Source organism: Malaclemys terrapin, chromosome 8 (genome assembly GCF_027887155.1).
Source record: "Malaclemys terrapin pileata isolate rMalTer1 chromosome 8, rMalTer1.hap1, whole genome shotgun sequence".
NCBI classification, from domain to species: domain Eukaryota; kingdom Metazoa; phylum Chordata; order Testudines; family Emydidae; genus Malaclemys; species Malaclemys terrapin.
Window position 1 is genome coordinate 52,010,319 of NC_071512.1, and position 14,068 is coordinate 52,024,386.

Genomic DNA, 14,068 nt, shown 5'->3' on the forward strand with positions numbered 1-14,068 from the left:
TCTCAGTGGAACACCCCCCGAGCACCACAGCAAATCACAGGCATGGGGAGGGTGCAGAGGAGAGAAACTTTTCCATGGACTCATGGCCATTAGATCAGTGTAGTGGTGCCAAATTCAGCTCTCAGTGACACCAGTGTAAATCTGGAGTGAGTTTCAGTGGTGTTACTGCAGCAGTGTAACTTAGAGCAAACTCTGGCCTTTAGCTTGGCTACAGGCAGGGGCAGTGGGATCATAGTAAGAGGCAGACCTGGCACGTCGAGCCATGGAGCCCTACAGAACCTTGGTCCATAATAGCATGGCTCTCGGGGCATAACTTCTTTATGGGACTGTCCTATTTCAGGGCCACTGCACCTGTATTTCCCCTCAGTAGTTCAACAAAGGCACATGATCTCGGGCTTCCAGCTTCCCAGCTGTTGCCTTTCTTGGTGGAGACCCATATCTCCCTCCCTTCTGACCGGGGTATTCCCAGGCTGCACAGTGCCCTGCCTTCACTGTGCATTTCCCAGTAAAGAGAGTCTGCCCACACAGACCTGCTCGCTTTCTCTTCAGCCACTGATAACAGAGTGATTGCCACAGATATAAAAGTTACCACATGGTTTTTTCTAAGCAAGCCTCAGGGTCAAAGCCAACTCCATGCTTCAGACAGTTTGGCTAGAAAAAGGATTAACAAAAATTAAAGCTATAATACAAGATGATAGACTGGCCTCCTTTGATTGCATTAGAAACAAATACCACTGTGTCACAGCAGCCTCTACTCACCACTGGAGCACCTCCTTCTGGTCACCTCTGGGGATTAGCTCAGCCGACCCAACGCGCTCTTCTCACGGTTCCCTGGCTGGCTGTCTCACTCTTTTGCTCTGCAGCCACTCTCTTGCGCCTCAGGAGCTGCTCTGCCTCATCTTCGTGGCTTAGCCCTCCGGCCACATCACAAGAGTCATCTCCCTCCAGGGTGCTATCACCATCATCCACACCTACCCAGGCAGTCCTTAACTCCACTGCCCTGGCTGAGCTACTCCCTCAGTGCCTAGAGCAAACAGGCCTAGACAGTCATCAACTTCACTGCCCAGATTGTGTCACTCATTCAGTGGCCATCAGGGTCCAGCCTCTACTCAGGGCTCCAGTCCAAGGGTCCTATCTCCAGCAGCAAAGATATGTACTAGCACAAACCCTCCTGACACTCTCATGGAGTGCTTCCTACAATGCCTATCCCAGGCTCACATTCTTCACCCTTCTGGCTAAACCCCTATTGCCTGGGTCTACTAGACAAACCCTTCCTCTTGGGTTCAAATCCCTTTCTCTCCATCATCCAAGGGAGAGTGAATGCAGCTCCTTGGTTTTATAGCAACCCCGCTGTTCCTGCACAGGTGAGCTTCCATTAATTAGGTCTCTCCTCTAAGGGTATGTCTACACTAGGAAATTAGCTCAAATTTATAGAAGTTGATCTTTAGAAAGCAATTTTATACAGTCGATCGTGTATGTCCCCACTAAGCGCAGTAGGTCGGTGGAGTGCGTCCTCAATACCATGGCTAGCATCAACTCACAGAGTGGTGCACTGTGGGTAGCTATCCCACTGTTCCTGCAGTCTCCGCCGCCCATTGGAATTCTGGGCTAAGTTCCCAATGCCTGATGGGGCAAAAACATTGTCGCGAGTGGTTTTGGGTACATGTCGTCAGTCGCCCCTCCCTCCGTGAGAGCAACGGCAGACAATTCTTTCGCACCTTTTTTCCGTGCAGACGCCATACCACAGCAAGCATGGAGCCCGCTCAGCTCAGCTCACCGTCACCGCTGCTGTTGTGTCCTGGGTGCTGCTGGCAGCAGACGGTGCAGTAGGTCTGCAAACCATCGTCATCCACCGCTTCCGCTGCAACTCTGCTCTCCTGCTGTTGTAAGGGAGCTCAGTCTCAATGAGGAAATGATGACTGAGCTCAGTAGAGTAAATGAGCTCAGTCATCCACCGCTTGTGCTGCAACTCTGCTCTCCTGGTGCCATGAACTCACCTCGCAGGTCCTCTCGTCATTTGGTATAAATATCTAGTCTCGTGGCATCCGTCGGCATCCACCACGTCCACTGCAACTCTGCTCTCCTGCTCTTCTGCAGATGTCATACCACGGCTAGCATGGAGCCTGCTCAGCTCACCGCTGCTATTGTGAGCATTGGAAACACCTCACGCATTATCCTGCAGTATGTGCAGAACCTGCAAAAGCAGGCGAGGAGGCGATGACAGCGCGATCACGATAGTGATAAGGACATGGACGCAGACTGCTCTCAAAGCACGGGCCCTGGCAATTTGGACATCATGGTGGTAATCAGGCAGGTTCATGCCGTGGAACGTCAATTCTGGGCCCGGGAAACAAGCACAGACTGGTGGGACCGCATAGTGTTGCAGGTCTGGGATGATTCCCAGTGGCTGCGACACTTTCGTATGCATATGGGCACTTTCGTAGAACTTTGTGACTTGCTTTCCCCTTCCCTGAAGCACAAGAATACCAAGATGAGAGCAGCCCTCACAGTTGAGAAGCTTGCAATGCCAGACAGCTACCCGTCAGTCGGGAATCAGTTTGGAGTGGGTAAATCTACTGTGGGGACTGCTGTGATGCAAGTAGCCAACGCAATCACTGAGCTGCTGCTATCAAGGGTAGTGACTCTGGGAAATGTGCAGGTCATAATGGATGGCTTTGCTGCAATGGGATTCCCTAACTGTGGTGGGGCGATAGACGGAACGCATATCCCTATCTTGGGATCGGACCACCTTTGCAGCCAGTTCGTAAACCGCAAGCACTGGTGGATCACAAGGAATGTTTCACCGACATCAGCGTGGGATGGCCGGGAAAGGTACATGACGCTCGCATCTTCAGGAACTTTGGTCTATTTGAACAGCTGCAGGAAGGGACTTACTTCCCAGACCAGAAAATAACTGTTGGGGATGTTGAAATGCCTATAGTTATCCTTGGGGACCCATCCTACCCCTTAATGCCATGGCTCATGAAGCCATTCACAGGCACCCTGGACAGTAGTAAGGAGCTGTTCAACTATAGGCTGAGCAAGTGCAGAATGGTGGTAGAATGTGCATTTGGACGTTTAAAAACGCGCTAGCGCAGTTTACTGACTCGATTAGACCCAGGGCTGGCTCTAACTTTTTTGCCGCCCCAAGCACACAAAAAAGAGCACCGCCTTGCCATAACACACACACCCCGAGCGCCACGCTGCCCCACCTTGCCCCGCCAAAATAGTCCCCCGAGCGCTGCACCGTGCCGCCGAAACACCCCCCGAGCGCTGTGCCGCCGAAACACCCCCCTGAGCGCCCGCCGCCGAAACACGCCCCCGAGCGCTGCGCCGCCCTGCCGAAACACCCCCCCCAAGTGCTGCACCTCCAAAACACCCCCCAAGCGCCGCGCCATGCCGCCCCGCCGAAACACCCAAGCACCGCCCTGCCGAAACATCCCCCTGAGTGCCACGCCGCCAAAACACCTCCCTGAGTGCCGTGCCACCGAAACAACACCCTAGCGCCACACCGCTGAACACACCCCGCTGCCAAGCGCTGCGCCATGCCGCTGAAACAAAAACACCCCACCCCCCCTGAGTGCCGCCCGGATGAAATAAAAACAACAACAAAAAAAACCTCAAGCGCCGCCCCACTGAACCAAAAAAAACCCAAAAAACTCCGAGCACCTCCCGCCACCACAAGATTGGCCACCCCTTACAAGGTGCCGCCCCAAGCACGTGCTTGGTCGGCTAGTGCCTGGAGCCAGACCTGGTTAGACCTCAGCGAAACCAATATTCCAATTGTTATTGCTGCTTGCTGTGTGCTCCACAATATCTGTGAGAGTAAGGGGGAGACATTTATGGCGGGGTGGGAGGTTGAGGCAAATCGCCTGGCCCCTGATTATGCACAGCCAGACACCAGGGCAATTAGAAGAGCACAGCAGGGCACGCTGCGCATCAGAGAAGCTTTGAAAACCAGTTTCATGACTGGCCAGGCTACGGTGTGACAGTTCTGTTTGTTTCTCCTTGATGAAAACCCGCCCCTTGGTTCACTCTACTTCCCTGTAAGCCAACTGCCCTCCCGCCTTTGATCACCGCTTGCAGAAGCAATAAAGTCATTATTGTTTCAAAATCATGCATTCTTTATTAATTCATCACACAAATAGGGGGATAACTGCCAACATAGCACGGGAGGGGTGTGGGAGGAGGGAAGCACCGGGTGAGGTGGTGGAGGAGGGGAGGAGGGAAGGACAATGCCACACTGCACTTCAAAACTAATTGAATGCCAGCCTTCTGTTGCTTGGGCAGTCCTCTGGGATGGAGTGGTTGGGTTCCCGGAGCCCCCCATGTTCTTGGACATCTGGATGAGGAGGCTATGGAACTTGGGAAGGAGGGTAGGCGGTTACACAGGGACTGCAGCAGCAGTCTGTGCTCCTGCTGCCTTTCCTGCAGCTCCACCAGACACCAAAGCATATCAGTTTGCTCCCCCAGTAGCCTCAGCATTGCATTCTGCCTCCTCTCATCGCACTGCCACCACCTCTCAACTTGCTCCCGCCACCTCTAATCTCGCTCGTCCCTCCTGTCCTTGCGTTCATTTTCTGCTTTCCTGGACTCTGACATTGTCTGCCTCTATGCATTCTGCTGAGCTCTTTCAGTGTGGGAGGACTGCATGAGCTCAGAGAACATTTCATTGCGAGTGCGTTTTTTTCTCCTTCTTATCTGCGCTAGCCTCTGGGACGGAGATGATAGGAGGAGCGTTGAAATATTTGCAGCTGCGGGAGGAAAAAAAGGGAGAGTAATATTTAAAAAGACACATTTTAGAGAACAATGGGTAGACTCTTTCACGGTGAACCAAGCTGTTAACATGACATAACACATGTGCTTTCGGTACAAGGTCGCATTTTGCCTCTTATATTGAGGGCCTGCTGGTTTGGTGTGAGAGATCACACACACAGGGCCGGGCAACAGAATTAGGCTTGCAGGCAGCCATGGTAAGCCGCAGTCTTTTGCCTTCTTCAACCTTCATAACATTTGGGAATGGTTTCAAACAGCAGCACCCTCCTTTCTCATACCAAGCACCCATTGGGTTGGCCATTTAAAAGTAGGAGCTGTACTGGCTGCGAATGCATCCCAAGTCTTCAGGGCAAATTAATCATTAAACATTCTTGCTTTTAAACCATGCATTATATTTACAAAGGTACACTCACCAGATGTGCCTTCTCCAGCTTCATGGTCCATGATCCTGCCTTGGGAGAGTTGGGAGGGTATTGGCTGCAGGGTGATAAACTGTTCCTGGCTGTCGGGGAGTTTGCTTGCATGCTGTGCGCTATCCTCCTCCTCCTCCACCACCTTCTCATCTTCCTCGTCCCCAAAATCCTCATCCCTGTTGCATGAGACTCCCCCCTTGCAGGTGTCCATGGACAGGGGTGGGGTAGTGGTAGGGGCCCCCCTAGAATTGCATGCAGCTCATCATAGAAGCAGCATGTCTGGGGCTCTGACCCGGAGCGGCCGTTTGCCTCTTTGGTTTTTTAGTAGGCTTGCCTGAGTTCCTTAATTTTCACGTGGCATTGCTGCGGGTCCCTGTTGTAGCCTCTGTCCATCATGCCCTTGGAGATTTTTTCAAATATTTTGGCATTTTGTCTTTTGGAACAGAGTTCTGATAGCACGGATTCGTTTCCCCAAACAGTGATCAGATCCAGTACCTCCCGTTCGGTCCATGCTGGAGCTCTTTTGCGATTCTGGGACTGCATGGTCACCTGTGCTGATGAGCTTGCCACTGTCGAAGAATAACAGAGTTCTCACTTTTTGTTTGGGTACAGCAAATCAGATACTTTATTTTCTCTCTATCAATTGCATAGAGGGAGAGAGCTAAACAGGTCTCTCAACAGGTAAACAATTACAGCAAGCATTTATACCTTTTGTTACAGACAATAATGAGCATAGGTCATTCTGATATCTTGTTTTGCTCACTAATGTAGACTCTTAGTCTACATTCCATATTATCTACACAAGATTGCAACAACTTCTCACACAGTTCTTTCCCACTCGCCTCACACATTCCTCGCTTCTACAAATCTCGTGTTATTAGGGTTACAGTTAGCCTAACTCTTGCTAACGTACTGTCATGCATTGCATCCCCTTCCTGTCAGTTCTTTCTCTGCTTCCACAACCCCCCCTTTTGTACTACTAGTACAACAAACATTTTCAAATCTCTATTTGCATTAAGTCTTGGAATTCAGATTCTACTTCAGATGCTTCAACCTTAGGGGTTTTGTTTGGATGTAATGACAATGCATGATTAGCATGGACATGAAAGATACTACTATTATTACGTCCTTTACAACAACAATAACATGCTCCTACACTAGCTAACAACAACACAAGCAATAACATTCCCATAGCGATAATATGATGGGGTTGTTGTACAATCTTAGTCATATAACACAATACATCATACTTAGTACATAAGGTGGATACTCTATAAGCTGTCTGAAAGGCATACTTTTCAACTTGATATATAATTTGAAGCATGTGAATTTGCCCTTGTACTTCAGAGATTTTCTGAACCTCTGGTAACAGTGAAAGCAAATTTTGAAACCGATCAGGTACTAAACTAGTCCAATTAAAGGGTATCTGGAACCTAAGGACTACTTGCAAAATTCTATCTGCAGGCCAGTAAATAATATGATTGCCTGCAGTGGTAATGAGATTAAAATATATGTCTTGCAATGTGGTGGTTTTAACATATACACAGCTATCATTAGCTTGAAAAAAGTAAGTGTCCTGTCAGGGTAGTTCCTTGTCCCCTACCCTCCCAGCAAACGTAGTCATGAAGAGTAACAACTTCTCCTGGCTTCAGTTTACGGATACACTGAAGCTGTGGGGGTTCTAACGTCCATTGACTCCCTAACCCCATCCAAATGTCAGATGTAATCCCAGGAGCACTGACTAAAAATCGATTGGGCATACCAGGAGGTCTAATTTCCCAGATGTCTCGGTGAATTACCCAATCCCACATGCATCCTCCCCATGGACCCAGCAGGATTCAGTATGTGGGAGCCCACAACCCCCCAACCAATCCATATGCTTGGAAGGAGCACTGAGAACGTCTGCACTTCCACCCAGAAAGTCTCCAAGAATGTCTCCATGGCCACAGATCAGGTGGTACTCCTGATGTGTCTGTAAGGGCAGTGGGCCAAGCCTGATGCTCTAGATCATTCCGAATGGCCATTAGCGGGTCATTCAGGAAATCCTGAATTTCTGAACATGCTAGATGCCACTGCAATGCCTTCCCAGCCTCAGTGATATTCAATACCATCTCTGTCAGCAACTTCTGGGTCATTGAACTAAGGGCGGAAATAACATGTAACTCACCAACTCCAGCCTGTACCTGGGTTAGTTGTGCTCCAGAAACAAGGCCAATGGCCTTCTTTAGTTGCCCCAATTTCTCATCATGTTCTTGGTTCTTAAAAATATTCCAAACTGCTGCTGCACTATTGGCCCCATCCCATAGGGATCCGGTCAAGTCTCTCTTCTTTCTAGAAGAAATAACCCAAGCCCTCTGTTGTGCTAATCTAATGGCAGCCCCCTGTGAGCAATTTGGGTATGTAGAGGTAATCTGGAAACTGGATAAGGGCAATGAAAATTTAACAGTCCCTAGTGTAGTGTTAATCACAGTCCATTGATATCCTAATACATCTCTCTTTGGTGTAGTACTATACCACATCTGTTGGTTGAACACCTTTATGTACTTCCGGGAGGCATTGATATTAATGGCATAAGAAGGGGTGTATTGCAATAAGGTACAGGTCACATTATTAGTCACTGAAATAATTTCTATGCAGGTAAAATTTCCAGTGGCAAAACAAACTCTGGGTATTCGTTTAATTGTTCACTAATTGGATGACCAAATAACAATAAGGGCCTCTCTCTTTTAACACAGTGCAAATTCCAGGAACATTCGCTATAGAACCCATCAATTGCAATTACAGATTCTTGGGGTTCACTGGTAGTGATATCATATACTTTTATCTTCCCTGATCCATTCAATTGTTCGCTTATATGGGATATCCTGAACCTTAAACATATTTTTTTCAAACAATATTTAAATAAATCACTAAAATGTGAAGGCCTTAGTCATTGGTTTTATCAAATATATGACATTGTCTGTATTTGGATGTGTTACAGGGGTAATAGTGTAATGGAGGAGATAGCAGGGGCAATGGCAACAAGGTGCCTTTGATACTTATCATTTAAAATCCAATTAGGGAGGGCAATACATACTGAAGGACTTATCCAAAACACAGGGCGCAGCCTGTAGAATAAACCCCAAAATCCAATCAATACCACGTTCCCAAGCATGGGCCCCACAAGTTTCTTCCTGCCAGTGTATAACTCTTTGTTTCTTCACCAGGGTCAGTACTTAATGTTGCTTGTAGTCAGGAATCCCTGGACTTTGTGGTTTCAATGAAGCAAGTGTTTCTTCTTCTCTTTTCTTGAAACAGTGTGGTTTAGCATCATACAGGGGAGAGGTTACTAGCACATCACTCTGTAATGGTTTTGCTTCTTCTAGAAAAATCCAAAGGCACAGTAGGTCTGTCAGTGGACAAGGGAGAGGTTACTAGCACTTCACCTTGTCTTTTTTTTTCCTGCTGTCCAGAAGGCACAGCAGAGCTAGAAATAGGCTTATTATCAGTCGGAGAGTCCTCCCGAGGTGGAGGGGTCTTTTTACAGTGAGAAGCATGGGTCCAAGCAGGCAGTCCTTGGCACTTCACAGCGGTGTTGGTGGTTAACAGGACTTGGAAAGGGCCTTTCCAGTGTGGAGCCAAAGCAGTCTTTCGTTGATGGACTTTACGTAGACTCAGTCCCCTTGTTTCAATGAATGGCAGGGCTCCTAGGGTCTTTGGTTAGCACTGCTTTTATCTGTGAGAAAAGAACAACCTAACACATTTCATTAATGCCTGGCAGTGTTTTGCAGATCTCATAGTTGCTTGGGCACATTCAGGCCCCCCTTTTCTTGGCTGTCAGCCAAGTCTTAGCTGCGGGCAGTGCCCTTGGATGGGGCCAGCGTCTTATCTTTGGACTGAGCTTGCTAGCTATTTTTTCCAGTTAACTCGTTCTGTTCTTTTTCCTTCTCCCCTCTTGGCTTCTTTTAACCTACAAAGGAAACTTCCACTCTTCACTCATACACCTTTTCCCAACAATGAACACATACACATTGCCATTATACAGTACATTAGTCTTATTATTCAATGTATGCCATGTACACCCTTCCAGTAAAATAACTTTATTACAGAGCTTTGGAGCAACAAACCAGGACAAGCACACCCACTTTTGAGGAGTCCACTCGGTACAACCTCTGGTGTCCAATAGTTTTCCTCCCTCCCCAGCCTCTGGCTAGAAATCTGAGGTAGCCAGAAGGATCCCATGGGCAATATGGGGAGTGGGTTAACTTTCCATGTCCTTGCTTCCAAAGACTGTTGGTATGCAAATTTTAACAACAATTTTTCAATTAAAAAAATCTGGCCAATGAAGTTTCTTTTTCTTACTTAAGCAAATGTATTAGACTTTAGTATATCACATTTTCCTGATTTATCCAAACACTTTGTATTCCAAGTTGAATAAAACAAGTATCTGCTTTTTGATTTAACCCTTCTATTTAATTTTCTCTTGTGGCAAACACACTGCTGTTACAGCATATGCAAACACAAATGGTTAAATTCTGACAAGTCCCTGAAGGACCGGTACTTGCTTAGCCAGTGCTTCCTTTTCTGCCTGGAAGTCCTGTCTCAAGGCTTGCAACTTGCCCTGGGCATAGGTTTGAGTTGCTGCCTGGTTCATGATCTATGCTCTTAATTGCTCAATACTAGTTATCAAGTACACAACTCTTCCCTTGTCTCCAACTTCTCTATTGCCCAGTCCTGCTACGACTGGGGTAGATCCACCTGACACTCTTCCCGGTCAACCGGGGTGGAGAGAGGAATGCTAAACCCCTCTCCGGTTCTCAGACTTACTGCGGCTGAGAGTAGGCACACTTTCATACTCACACACGTACGTCCAGACTGGCCACATCTGTGTATAACATTCAGAGAAGGTGCTGTGCAATCTCCAACTTGCTTCCTCTCTTGGGAGGGCAGTGCTTTTACACCCTGAGGTCTCCTGGGGCATCTTTTCAGTGATTCCAGTCCAGGCTGGCTGCCTGTGGCTTCTTCAGCGTCCCCAAACCACGCCGGCTCCAGGGTTGCAAAGGCAGACTATTGGGTCTCACTGGACAGTTAAGCTTTGCAAATGTAATCTCAGCACTGTAACTTGTATTGCCTTTGGTTTGACTATGTCTATATTTTTCACAGCCAGCTGGGGCCGAAAGCAGTTTTTCTTTGTACTTAGCCTGGTCTGCATTGATTTTTGACCTTGAACGCAGATTAACTTTCTCTTTATCTCTGGACCAAGCTGAATTTCAAATTAATCAAATTTCGGATGCATAGATGTCTCTATGCATCCGAAGAAGTGAGGTTTTTACCCAGGAAAGCTTATGCCCAAATAAATCTGTTAGTCTTTAAGGTGCCACCAGACTCCTTGTTGTTTTTCCGTTCCTTTCCTCAATAGACAAATTGCTCCCATTGTGTGTCAGAGGCTTTTTGGTGATTAAAAGCTCCTCTGAGATGTATGATCTTATCTAGATTGAAGGGACCTTCTAGTGGGCATTGTTTAGATGAATTTTCACACGTGTAATGATTCCAATTCTCTAAATACCTGCAGGTTTTAGGACCATAATGTACGTACATGAAATAAGCTGGGGTATCCTTAGAGGGTGAGAGGGAATCCTTAGACTGTCCTCCACCCATTTTCCAATTACACACACAGGGAGGATGCCCTGTCCGCTCTAGCGGCACATAAACTAAGGATCTCTCCCTACAGGGTACTCACACATGAGAGGCTAACGAGGATGGCCATGACCCTCCTACACCTCCCTTCAGCAAAGAGCGTCGGCTAGTCTCAGAGAGACGGCGCCGCTTACTCTCGTTGCATCCAGTGAGATGATCAGACTGTCAGTGGCTCACACAGAGAGGAAAAGGGGAGGGAAGATGGGTTCACACACTCCTAGATCCAGGTAGCCTCCTCGCCGGATGATGCCAGGCAGAGTTAGCCCACCGTGGGTTGGATCTCCTAAAAGATCTTCTAGTTACCGGGCTTGCGTTAGAGTAGTTCTGGTCACGAGCCAAAAGACTTTGCAGAGTACTCTGGGCGTCTTCCTGTAACTCTCAACACACACACACCAAGGCCTCTATTCCAGGTACTATTCCCAAGTACCTCGATGCATCACTCGAGGCGGTAACAACCCCTCCTGAGGCGGTAACAACCCCTCAGCTCCGGTGCATACCTATGCACCTCACATATGCATACAGGGGGCGGCAAACAATTCCCCTAAGCCGCTCTGCATCTGACCTGGCTGCACAGTCAATACGTTCGGATGGCGTGAGCCCAACAGGGACAGACGGCCCCACGGACAGTCCTCCTCCAACACCCCAATAGAGATTTCAAAAGGTCTCCTACCTCTATTGTGGCGCCATGAGGTTCTAAGGGGAACGATCCGTAGCAGCTGCCGGTACCTCTGCGGGTGTTGCCATCCCGGACGAGCCCCCAAATTGTCGGAGAATAACAGAGTTCTCACTTTCTCCCTTTTTTTTTTTGCAACTTTAAACAATACCAATTCATCTCAAACTTATAAAACACAGATCCCACAAAAACCAATAATCTATTTGTCCCGGTGCCTGGTTTTCCAGTACCAGGCGCAAGGGAGTTAAGTAAGTCGGAATGTCAAAAGATCCGGATTCAGGCCAATCAGTGCACCAGGGCTGGCCAATCCTGGGTGCAAAGCTGCAACAAGCATCTCTTCGACATTCTTTTCTGAACACCGGGTAAAGGCCATTTACTTAACATATAATTCAAAAGGCTATCCTTAGAGGGTTTTACCAGAGACCCACCCATCTGCCTGCTGACACTCTAACAGAGAATTACACAGAGAACAGAGGGAATTATGGCCTAATAGGATCCTATTACAGGAATTTCTACTAATACTGACCGCTACAGGGGATGGGACAGAAGGATCCCAATTTGACCTCAGAGCTTCATCGCACGCGATGGCTTCCACTCTGAGGAATTACGAATGAGAGGCTCAGTTCTGTCCACACACCTAACGCCCAAATGTATAAGACAGAAATTCTTTAACCGGAGTCGCCAGTAACTGTCACCGAAATATTGGGTCCACCTAGCTGAGAGTCAATAACAGCCAGACAGGGATAAGGAAAGGTTGCTTTATTCTTGCACCTTGGTACAAAGACTCTGTCTTACACACATTTTACCATTCCAATTTTATCCTGGGGATTTGAAATCCCCATGCTTATAATTACTTACTCCTTTCCTTCCACTATGCCCTCAAAGTTTCCAACCTGTTTTTCAATCTCTCTATCTATTGCCTGCCTGCTTGGGCCCGATCCTGCTTTTCTCACTGAACTGTCCCTTCCATGGGCACTGGCTTTTTCATTACCAATTTAGATAAGAGGGTGGGCTTCTCAACTAGCCCCCACCCTTCCTGGTCTAGGGGTATGAGTCTCGCTTGGGGTGCAAGAGGTCCCGGGTTCAAATCCCAGACGAGCCCCCAAATTGTCAGAGAATAACAGAGTTCTCACTTTTTGTTTGGGTACAGCAAATCAGATACTTTACTTTCTCTCTATCAATTGCATAGAGGGAGAGAGCTAAACAGGTCTCTCAACAGGTAAACAATTACAGCAAGCATTTATACCTTTTGTTACAGACAATAATGAGCAACAGCTGCATTTTGTTTATACATAGGTCATTCTGATATCTTGTTTTGCTCACTAATGTAGACTCTTAGTCTACATTCCATATTATCTACACAAGGTCGCAACAACCTCTCACACAGTTCTTTCCCACTCGCCTCACACATTCCTCGCTTCTACAAATCTCGCGTTATTAGGGTTACAGTTAGCCTAACTCTTGCTAACGAACTGTCATGCATTGCATCCCCTTCCTGTCAGTTCTTTCTCTGCTTCCACACCATGCTGGCCAAACAGGAAATGAAATTCGAAATTTCCCAGGGCTTTTGCTGTGTACCCGGCTAGTGCATCTGAGTTGAAAGTGCTGTCCAGAGCAGTCACAATGGAGCACTCTGGGATAGCTCCCGGAGGCCAATACTGTCAAATTGCGTCCACACTACCCCAAATTTGACCCGATGTTGGTTTCAGCCCTACTCCCCTCATCAGGGAGAAGTACAGAAATCGATTTTAAGAGCCCTTTAAGTCGACAAAAATGGCTTTGTTGTGTGGACGGATGCAGAGTTAAGTCGCTCTAACGCTGCTAAATTCAACCTAAACTCTTAGTGTAGACCAGGGCTCAGCCTAAATATCCCCAGTTTGTCGCTTAGTAGGATAATTGGCCCATCTGGCCTACGTTAACCCCTTCTGGGTGAGCGTGGGGAGCACACCCCATCAGACACTGTCTCACACACCATTCCTTCTCACGGCTCAAGAATTCATACATAGATGTGGGGACAATTGGTCTGTTTTAACTCTCTCCCCTCTAGAACATATTAAGAAATATGGAAATAAAAGTCCCTTTGTAGGAATTACTTACACGTGGCTTCATGCTTTGCAGTACCCTCTCAATCTCCGTCTCAGAGGAAAATGGGGAAAAGAACTTACCCGTATTACCACAACAGAAACCTGGGAAGACATCTGACCTAATATGGATACTTCACATTTTGGATTCTTGTAACTCTTCCAGAACCAGATGTTAAACATGTATGACTGGACTCCAGCGCATTTGTTTAAAGCCAGATTGCATCTCCAACACTCTGCACATTGCCAAACAGCCACATGCCAGCCTTTCACCCAGTCTCTGTGCCTGTCAGAAAATGCATGTGTTCTGGGACACTAGATTCAGTGCTCTCTCAAAAACTTTCAGTGTCGCTTCTCCAAGCGTGTGTATTTCAGGGGTGCTGGATGAGTTGGCATTACCAGTTAATGTTAAGAAATGGATTGCATTAACTAGTCTAGTGGCCAAAAGA

At 47.5% G+C, this 14,068-nt stretch overlaps 1 long non-coding RNA gene across 1 annotated transcript; it reads right to left on the minus strand.

Moving 5' to 3' along the window:
* Positions 1 to 5,768: 5,768 nt before the first annotated feature.
* Positions 5,769 to 13,696, minus strand: LOC128842603 (uncharacterized). Its single transcript, XR_008446035.1, has 3 exons — positions 13,636 to 13,696; positions 11,536 to 11,593; positions 5,769 to 9,138 (listed from the first exon to the last, which is right to left on the minus strand). It is a non-coding gene; the product is annotated as an uncharacterized LOC128842603 (long non-coding RNA).
* Between the last annotated feature and the right edge of the window lie 372 nt (positions 13,697 to 14,068).